General features: G+C 44.1%; 1 long non-coding RNA gene across 1 annotated transcript; it reads right to left on the bottom strand.

Annotated features, from left to right (window-relative positions):
• Window positions 1–1100: 1100 nt before the first annotated feature.
• On the bottom strand, window positions 1101–10667 carry LOC141365289 (uncharacterized). Its single transcript, XR_012370527.1, has 4 exons — window positions 10618–10667; window positions 9703–9917; window positions 8223–8718; window positions 1101–1470 (listed from the first exon to the last, which is right to left on the bottom strand). It is a non-coding gene; the product is annotated as an uncharacterized lncRNA (long non-coding RNA).
• Between the last annotated feature and the right edge of the window lie 405 nt (window positions 10668–11072).

Genomic DNA, 11072 nt, shown 5'->3' with positions numbered 1-11072 from the left:
TCCATATGCAAAAGGTGTTTATTAGTAAAATCCCATAAAGGGCCAGCAACCAAATCCAAACAGGGTTAATCCAACAAACGTAATCCAAAATACAGGCAATGTGTCAGGGCAGGCGGCAGTACAGGCAAAATCCAAAACAACAGGCACAGGTCAAAAAACAGGCAGATCCAGGTAACAGGTAAAACAGATAAACAGATAACAAAACAGAATTCAGGTAACAGGTATCAGACAGGTAACAGACAGGCTTACTATGTATAATATTCAGCAGCTAACAGGTGAACAGGAAGTGACTTATATACAAAACAGACAGGAAGTGTGAAGTGAAACATGGCAGGACGTATACCAAAACAAAAGCCAGAACAGAGCAGGGTATCAAAATAAAAGTCCAAAATACAAAAATACACAGAACACAGAACAAAACCATTACACCGTTCAACCCTTGAAATCCATGACCACTTTCACACATTTCTCCAAACTATATTTTTAAATACACTTTAACTTTATCATGTTTCTAAAGCCTAACTGGTAACTGACAAATGAAAACAGGGCATTATGTCATATAGGTCAACCCATATGCATTATATTTGTTTGTTAGTCCCTTTGATAACCACCTTAAGTCTTATGAAGCTGCTATTGGTTTAGATAGCTTTATAGTAAATTTAGTAGCTTTGCTTTATCCTTCAAAGTATAATTGATCAATTATAATTTTTTATTATCATTAGACACACACAGGAAAAAAACAATAAATAACACTGGTGAGGATCATATACGTCCTCCAGATGCTGTGTTGTCTGTGTAAAATGTGTCGCGGTTGTAAAAGGAGAAATACTATGTGAATGAGTCCTTTTTCTTGGGATGTTTTTATCTTTGCTGGAGATGGAGCAAGCAGTAGCCTACTGTAGACTCCAAATACTCATCCTTTTCAATATTGTAATGAAACAGAGATGTATACCATAGTTTAATGTTGCATGTGCAAATAAACAGTTGTTTTGATATTATGCTCTCTATTTTCATTGGCTTTTTTCATAAGGGTTAAAGTGCCTGACACACTACTAGTAGAATACATAAGGAATGAAAAAAGATACATGATGCTTTTAAAATAACATAATATTTAACTTTTATTTATGCCATAAAACAGTAATTACTAAATTTAAGACTCAAAATCCCCAGGGAAAGAAATATCTTTGCTTTTCCATTGCATTTCTTCATTTAATAATTGACAAGTTAGTAAATTGTTCTTTGCAGTATCCAGATGTGATGGCCCTTCCATTGTATGGCACATCACATGGAGTATGAACTACCCTATCTTTTGTGATTTTGTTAAATGGTTTAGAAAGCCTTTAATGGACAGTGGTCCCCTGCTTCAAAAACAGCAGACCTCCAACATCAAGCTTAGCAGAGCCGGGGTGGTTGGTGAGAATTGTTTTGGTTGGCTGAAGAAAGATGGTGATGACCTCAGAAGTGCAATGCCTGCAACACATAAATGGTAAAGTTTATTGTGCTGCCCTGGGAAATGGGTTACCTAGGAATGTTAGTATATGTAGGCCTAATGCACATCACAGCCTGTAAACTGTTAAGTCTTATAACTTCATACAATCAGAATGTACTGTAGTAAAAACATAAATGACAAAGAAAACTGAACTTTATTACTCTAGTAAGAATTAGGCAAATTATAATGGAATATAAACTCCAAAAGGATTTTTTTTTTTGCTCAGTTATAAATTAATCTTATTTAATATTTGATTATTAATAAAACCCATAAACAACAAACATTGGCAACAAAGGCATTGTCAGGAACCACACAAGTCAGGAATCCCAGTGCAGAGGGTTTTAATCAGGTATGAAGGTAACAATCAGTGGGTATGTATAAGAGACAAAACACTCTATGTCTTCATGTAATGTATGTAAAAATATGTATGGCAAACACTCAATGTCTTCATGAAAAACGTAAGATATGTATGGCAAAAACACTCAATGTATGTATGGCAAAAACACTCTGTGTATGTATGGCAAAAACACTCTAAGTGGGAAACACAGCAGGGCTGTAGGACATCCACTAATTCCGTAGACAAACGATGAAATCCTCACGGGGCACAGAGAGAGCTTCCTGGTGGGGCACAGAGAGAGAGAGATGGCTCACGGAGTCTTCAGCTGACTAAGTGCTGGACGGCGCACGCTCCCGGTCAGCACGAGCCACTGGACGGCGTCCGGAGCTTCACTGATGCAGAGGGAGAAACACGACTGTTGCCACACCAGTCGGGTTAAACTTGAAAGCAGCGAAGAAGAGACAACCAGCTGGGATGGAGGACAAAGACTGATAATAATCCACAACTGAGTGAAAACGGGACAGGGAATCTAAGGGGCAAAGGCAGCAGAAAGCACAGATAAAATCAGAAAACTTTCAGAGCTCAGACTAGACAAGAACTAGCAACGCTAGCGGGCACGAACATACAAAGACGAACTTGCAAAGAACAAAGGAAACGAGGGGAATTTAAATCAAACCGGATTGGACAATAATAAGAATCAGGTGCGGGACGCCGGTGAGAGAAGTCAGAGGTAATGAGATCACCAGGTGGAAGACGCGCACGTGTGGAGCTGTCAAAACAAAAACACACAGAAGTGGTGTGCACATCACATGAACCCAAATTTGTTGCCTGATGAAGACCTGAGGGTCGAAACGTTGCCTTTTAATTAATTAAATAAACTTTTGTATGGAGCACTATTTTTCAGTGTGCAGACTGCATTTTTGTATTTATTGAAAACAAAAACACAACACATAGTAAAACAAAGACAGAGCAGCCAATAAGACCGAAATCATGACAGGACTCCCCCCCCACGACCGCCACCGGGCGGTCCATGAGGAGGCTCACCCCATCGCCGGCGGAGATCCTCTATCAACCCAGGGTCCAGAATGTCCCGGGCCGGTACCCAACACCTCTCCTCCGGACCATATCCTTCCCAGTCTACGAGATATTGAAATCCCCTACCCCGGCGACGCACATCCAGTAAAGACTTAACTGAATACACGGGGGCACCATCTACAAGCTGAGGAGTGGGAGGGGTGGGGGCAGAGGGAACAGGATTAAGGTGGGAAAAATACACAGGTTTCAGTTTAGACACATGAAAAACTGGATGAACCCGACCGAGTGCTGGGGGCAATCTGAGCTGGACCGTTACAGGATTAATAACCTTAACTATGCTGTATGGCCCAAGGAATCGTGGAGCCAGCTTGCGAGAAGGCTCACGGAGAGGTAAATCCTTGGACGAAAGCCATACTTTCTGCCCACAGATAAAACGGGGCGCGGTTCTACGGTGACGATCGGCCGCGGCTTTGGTTCGTCTGGAAACCTGGCGTAATGTAAATCTAGCCTTTCTCCAGGTGCGTTTGCAACGACGGACGAAAGCTAGCGCAGACGGAACCACCGCATCAGGTTCTTGTGACGGGAATAAAGGAGGTTGAAACCTCATGGACGCCTCAAAAGGGGACATGTTAAGAGAAGAAACAGGGAGAGAATTATGGGCGTATTCGACCCAGGGTAACTGTTGGCACCAGGAACTCGGATATTGCGATGTCAGACAGCGGAGAGCTCTACCTAAATCTTGGTTAGCCCGTTCACATTGCCCGTTGGTCTGAGGATGATACCCCAAAGACAAGCTAGCTGTGGAGCCTATTTGTCTACAAAATTCCTGCCAGAAACGAGAAATAAACTGAGGACCCCTACCTGAAACAACGTCTGTAGGCAGACCATGTAAGCGAAAGACGTGTTCGATCATAACCTGGGCAGTTTCCTTAGCAGTGGGCAATTTGGGCAAAGGGACAAAGTGAGCCGCCTTGGAGAAGCGGTCAACAATGGGCAAAACAACAGTGTTTCCCTTAGAATTAGGTAAATTGGTTACAAAATCGATAGCGATATGTGACCAAGGATGAGAGGGAATGGGTAACGGTTTAAGCAGACCAATAGGGGCTTGATGAGAGGCCTTATTACGGGTACAAACCTGACAGGCTAACACAAACTGTCTGACATCGGGACCCATAGAGGGCCACCAGAAACGCTGACGAATGGTAGCCAACGTTCTCCGAACCCCCGGATGGCAAACAAACTTGGACTCGTGACCCCACCGGATGACCTCGGAGCGAAGCGCATTCAGAACCCACAATCGACCCGCTGGGCACCCCTCTGGCACTTCCCCCTCCCGACCGGCCCGTCTCACCCGTTGTTCTATTCCCCAGCGCAGGGCACCCACCACCCGCTCCTCAGGGAGGATGGTTTCGTCCCCAGCAGAACCGGGACTTTCGAACACACGAGAGAGAGCATCGGGCTCAGTATTCTTTGAACCTGGCCGGTACGAGAGAGTGAAGTTAAATCTGTCAAAGAAGAGTGCCCAACGAGCCTGACGAGAAGATAACCTCCTGGCTGAACGGATATATTCGAGATTTTTATGATCCGTCCAGACCAGGAAGGGCTCCGAGGTCCCCTCCAACCAGTGACGCCACTCACCCAAAGCCAGTCTGACGGCCAGCAGCTCCCGATTACCTATGTCATAATTTTGTTCTGCTGGGTTTAACCGATGGGAGAAAAAGGCACAAGGATGCACCTTGCCATCCTTAGCAGACCGCTGAGACAAAACGGTGCCTACCCCGACATCCGAAGCATCCACCTCCACAATGAATTGAGCAGCCGGGTCTGGAATAGAGAGAACAGGAGGAGAGATAAACCGGGACTTTAAATTATCAAAGGCCTCCTGAGCACTAGAATTCCAGACAAACCTCTCCTTAGTAGAAGTGAGAGCAGTAAGAGGTTGAGCAACCTGACCATAATTTCTGATAAATCGCCGGTAAAAATTGGCGAAGCCCAGAAATCTTAATAAATCCTTACGGGACTCGGGGACTGGCCATTCGGCAACCGCTTTGATCTTGGCTGGGTCGGGATGGATCTCACCTGGGGCAACAACAAAACCCAAGAATGAAACTGACTTACGATGGAATTCGCACTTCTCCGCCTTAACATACAACTTATTCTCTAACAACCGGCGTAAGATTTGGCGGACATGCTGAGTGTGTTCCTGCATAGAGGGAGAAAAGATGAGAATATCATCTATGTACACAAAGACAAATTTGTTAATCATGTCTCTCAACACATCATTGACCAGAGTTTGGAAGACTGAGGGAGCGTTACAAAGCCCGAACGGCAAAACGCAGTACTTAAAGTGTCCAGTAGGGGTATTAAATGCTGTCTTCCACTCATCTCCCTCTCTTATACGCACAAGGTGATAGGCAGTGCGTAAATCTAGCTTAGTAAAGACCTTCGCTCCCTGCAAGAGCTCAAACGCAGTAGACATTAAAGGAAGGGGGTACCTATTCTTAACAGTAATGTCATTCAAACCCCTATAATCAATACAAGGACGCAGGGAGCCGTCTTTCTTTTCAACAAAGAAAAACCCCGCCCCTGCGGGCGAGGTGGAGGGACGGATGAGACCAGCACGCAGGGCATCATTAATATACTGGTCCATAGCCTCTCTCTCAGGACCCGATAAAGAATAAAGTCTACCTTTAGGCGGAGAAGTGCCGGGGAGGAGATCAATAGCGCAATCATATGGCCGGTGAGGAGGAAGGGAGGTGGCCCGGGCTTTACTAAACACCTGAGCGATATCCGCATACTCCGCCGGGACCCCGGTCAAATCGACCGCCGGAACCTGAGGAAGAGAAAGAACAGAACCAGAAACAGCAGAACCTAGAGATGACACATGACAAGACTGGGACCAAGACAAAATAATACTATGCTGCCAATCAACGTGAGGATTGTGTTGGGCTAACCATCCATGCCCTAAAATAATAGGAGATAGAGAAGCATGAAGGATATGCAACACAATCTCTTCACGATGATTACCAGACACAGAGAGACTCACAGGAGAAGTGCAATGTGTAATCCGTGCCATCTGCTGCCCCTTAAGGGACCAGACATCCAAAGGGGATTGGAGAGGGACAATCGGAACACTCCAGGCGCGAACCACAGCTTCATCAATGAAGTTGCCCTCCGCACCAGAGTCGAGAAGGGCAGTGGACGGGTAATCACGCCCAGCGAAGGACAACATGACGGGGAGTTGGGTACTGGAAACAGGGGAGAGTTTTGAAGAAGTGGCGCCCACCAGGACTCCCGTATTCACTGATGGGCAGCGGCTTTTAACGGGCAGACCTTAGCAAAATGTCCGGGTTTCCCGCAATACAAGCACAGAGCCTTCTGTAAACGCCTTTCTCTCTCTCTCTGTGACAGGCGCATGCGCCCCAGCTGCATGGGCTCTGGCTCAGCTGATGGTAAAGGTGAAGAAGAGGGGGAAGTGGTGGTCTCATCTGTAAACACTCGCTGACGAATGGAGCGTCGCTGATTGCGAAGCAATCTCCGGGCTTCGATCCGGAGAGCAAGATCAATAATAGCATCCAGCGAGGGAGGAAGATCATGAACAGCAATCTGGTCCTGGAGATCATCGGACAACCCCTCAACAAACTGGGCTTGGAGAGCCGCTTTATTCCAGTGGCAGGCAGCCGCTAGGGTCTTAAACTCTATGGCATACTCAGTAACTGTGAGTCTTCCCTGAATAAGATGTGCCAGTCGAGCTGCAGCGGGGTCCCCGCGCACCGAACGGTCGAAGAGCTTCTCCATTTCTTCACGAAATTCATCAAAAGACCGGCAGCAAGTATCGCGGGCATCCCACACGGCCGTAGCCCACTCGCGTGCCTTGCCAACCAGAAGGGTAATCACATACGTAACCCGGGTGCGCTCTGAAGAATAGCGGCGGGCTGGAGGGCAAAAACCAAAGAGCATTGTGACAGAAAAGCCCGACAGGAGGCAGGATTACCATCATATGGAGGTGGGGCTGTAACATGAGGCTCTGTCTGCGACGGCTGACTGGGTTGGGTGGCATCATGACTGACCTGGTCAAGCCGAGAGGAAAGGTCAGCCATACGGGCAGATAAATCCTCAACCTCTTGAGATGTTGTGGTGAGGCGAGCCGAGTGTTGTCCCAACCATGAGCCCTGCTGGGCGAGCGCCGACCGGAGAGCATCAACCTCCGCGGGATCCATACTGGCAAGTTCGTCCTGTCAGGAACCACACAAGTCAGGAATCCCAGTGCAGAGGGTTTTAATCAGGTATGAAGGTAACAATCAGTGGGTATGTATAAGAGACAGAACACTCTATGTCTTCATGTAATGTATGTAAAAATATGTATGGCAAACACTCAATGTCTTCATGAAAAACGTAAGATATGTATGGCAAAAACACTCAATGTATTTATGGCAAAAACACTCTGTGTATGTATGGCAAAAACACTCTAAGTGGGAAACACAGCAGGGCTGTAGGACATCCACTAATTCCGTAGACAAACGATGAAATCCTCACGGGGCACAGAGAGAGCTTCCTGGTGGGGCACAGAGAGAGAGAGATGGCTCACGGAGTCTTCAGCTGACTAAGTGCTGGACAGCGCACGCTCCCGGTCAGCACGAGCCACTGGACGGCGTCCGGAGCTTCACTGATGCAGAGGGAGAAACACGACTGTTGCCACACCAGTCGGGTTAAACTTGAAAGCAGCGAGGAAGAGACAACCAGCTGGGATGGAGGACGAAGACTGATAATAATCCACAACAGAGTGAAAACGGGACAGGGAATCTAAGGGGCAAAGGCAGCAGAAAGCACAGATAAAAATCAGAAAACTTTCAGAGCTCAGACTAGACAAGAACTAGCAACGCTAGCGGGCACGAACATACAAAGACGACCTTGCAAAGAAAAAAGGAAACGAGGGGAATTTAAATCAAACCGGATTGGACAATAATGAGAATCAGGTGCGGGACGCCGGTGAGAGAAGTCAGAGGTAATGAGATCACCAGGTGGAGGACGCGCACGTGTGGAGCTGTCAAAACAAAAACACAACACATAGTGAAACAAAGACAAAGCAGCCAATAAGACCGAAATCATGACAGGCATATAATTGTTTTCAACCAAAAACATTGTAATAGGTAGTACTGACATAGGAAACAGAAATACAGACTCTCTAAAAAAGGCCCATCATAAAGACAACTGTGTAACTAGAAATCAATATTAAAAGGTATAAAGTTGAGACCTTACTTACATCACTTGGTCAAAAAAAAGTCACAGACTCAACTGTAGGCACAAAACAGTTTATTGAATGGGCAATGAAAGTCTCAATTCCAGAATGCAGAGACTCACCAAGCAGCAGGGTGGCACTAAATTGAATCACTGCTGAGAATGGCACCTTGCAGAAAGAGTCAGAGTGCAAGGCATCAGTCAGGAAATGTTATCAGGGAGAGCAGCGAGGCAGGCAGACGGGATGAAGAGAGCCAAAGAAGAGCCAACCGATGTGAAGCTAGGCATAGAGAGGGAAGATGAGGCTGGGAGAACGGGGCAGATGGCATCAGGGCACAATCTGGAGAGAACAGAGAAGAGTCAGAAAGAAAAAGCACTCAATTCCAGAATGCAGAGACTCACCAAGCAGCAGGGTGGCACTAAATTGAGTCACTGCTGAGAATGGCACCTTGCAGAAAGAGTCAGAGTGCAAGGCATCAGTCAGGAAATGTTATCAGGGAGAGCAGCGAGGCAGGCAGACGGGATGAAGAGAGCCAAAGAAGAGCCAACCGATGTGAAGCTAGGCATAGAGAGGGAAGATGAGGCTGGGAGAACGGGGCAGATGGCATCAGGGCACAATCTGGAGAGAACAGAGAAGAGTCAGAAAGAAAAAGCACTGACAGCGCATCTCATAATTAATGAGATGATGACTAGACGGAGGGGAGAATATAGCCTGGGATACACTGCATGATTTTTGGCGGACCCAAACGAAAGATTACCATCGTGAAACATTTGTGGTCATTTCTGTGATCGTGGCTCTTCGGTGGTCCTATGTCGACCAGCGTACCAGTATTTGTTTAACACTAGCACATGCTGGTGACATTGCACTTAACTGGAGTCACAGTCATCACAACCTATGAGTCAATAGGTGTCATCATTATACAGTCTACATGCTTGTCGTACCCAAGTTTAAATGATCCATGTCGCACAGTGTGATAAGGTAATGATATTATAGGAGAGCAAAAATCTTGCAGTGTATCCTGGGCTTAAGACAATGACTGGTACGTGCATGGCCACCTGTCAAAACAAACCAATGACAAAACACACAGCATACAAAACACATAAACAGAAACAACTGATCAGAACAAAGCTGTGACACACTTTTAGCTATAGTATTCAATCAGATACTGGTTGCCCAAATTCATTGATTGTTTCTATCTAATGAAACAGGTTTTGGAATGTTTGGTGTGATGGTTGCTGTATCGGTCAGGTTAACAAGTGAAAACTCTTCTGTAATCAAGTGCTATTTGGGGCTGAATATTTCATTTAGTATGAAAAGTAAAAGTTACACTCTGATTTTGACCTTAAATGCTTAAAAATGTATAAATTAAGTGCAAAGTCATAGATATATTCATTTGTGACAGTTCTACTGTTTGCACTTGAAATAAACACAGACATGACATGTAGATAATAAAAATCTTTAACAAAAATATAATCTGAAAAAGGATAAAGATGTTTTAACAATTTAAAACAAAACTGTTTACTAATAATAAAACAGACAATAGCAGAAAGAATAAGCATGCATGTTTAAGTTAAGAAGAATAATGAGCTTTTTAAAAAGTACCTGTATGTCCAGTTGTGCGGTCTGGAGTAAATTGCTTTGCATGAAGTCCTATAAGGATCGCTTGGTCTTCTTGAATATATTAAGTCCTATAACTGCTTCAAGTATGCATTCTCTCATCAGGCACACTCTTACAGCCTCAGGGTGGGTCATTGTTCATAATTTGGTCATCAAAATAAGCTTCGGTCAATCTTGTGAATAAACACTGGGTGAATAATCTGTGAAAGACAAGCATATAGAGAACCATAAAAGTTGCTTGTATTAGTAATAACTAGAATCAGATTTGTTTTTATGATTTTTGAAACAATGGTTATTCAAATGTAAAATCATAGTATTAATGTAAAATCAACAAGGAAATTATATAGACCAACTTACTCTAATAATGCTACACAGTAGGCCTACAAAGTAATATAAATATAGTTTCCCTCATATTTGGACAGATCTGTGTTATTAACTCTCTTGCCAGTTTGTCATTAGTCATAACTTTATGTTCATATGTTTAAATGAATAACAAACACAACGCATTCATTTAAACAGCACTAAAATTTTACCTCACTATATTGTCTCGATCTGGGAAAGCCTGACACTGTTTCCACTAACTTATGTGATTGCAGTTATAAAGACTTTTGCCCAAGGCCATTTATCTAACAAAACTGTTTTCTGTTGTTGTTACTGCTGCTTCTTTTGTGTTTGTATTCCTCCATAGTACTTTTTGGCTCTTCCGTGTGGTTACGTTACGTTAGCGTACCTGGCTTATGATGGCTATGAGGTAAGCTTACGGCAAACTCGACGTAGTGCTTGGATCACTATATCATTAATTATTCAAACAAAACGACAGTGTGGTGTCAGGATGACAGTGCCTGTCGTAACGCATTCGCTGCAATATAATTATTAATAAGCTTGTGAGCAAGCGCTTACCTAATGCTTACGATGAGCCACCTCAGCTGACGTTACAATCTTCATCTTCTTCTTTTGGTTTAATGGCGGGTTACGAACCAACTTTAAAGGTGCACCTGCTGTGATAGAGTGTGAAAATAATGATCTGCCTCTTCTATATCCTGTTATATAACACACTATTCTTAATAAATCTCAAACTGCATTTGACTTCCTGATTTTGGATCTTCATTTAATAAGTTGGCTATAGTAAAACCATTGCATACTATTTTTTTGTAAATCTTTCTTTAAAATACAACTCAAAATGATAGTGGCGAAGAAGTCATCTGCCATCTTGTGCTCATTAGTGGTAACAACATGCAATGCACAAATGACTAAAACAAGTTATTGTTTTTAAAGCCAGTTTCATTGAAAGCATGGTTTACCGACAATGCATTAATGATCTTATCATTTTAATAATATATTAATAAATCTATGTC

Source organism: Misgurnus anguillicaudatus, chromosome 7 (assembly GCF_027580225.2).
Source record: "Misgurnus anguillicaudatus chromosome 7, ASM2758022v2, whole genome shotgun sequence".
NCBI classification, from domain to species: Eukaryota; Metazoa; Chordata; class Actinopteri; order Cypriniformes; family Cobitidae; genus Misgurnus; species Misgurnus anguillicaudatus.
This window is presented reverse-complemented; position numbering and strand designations above follow the sequence as displayed.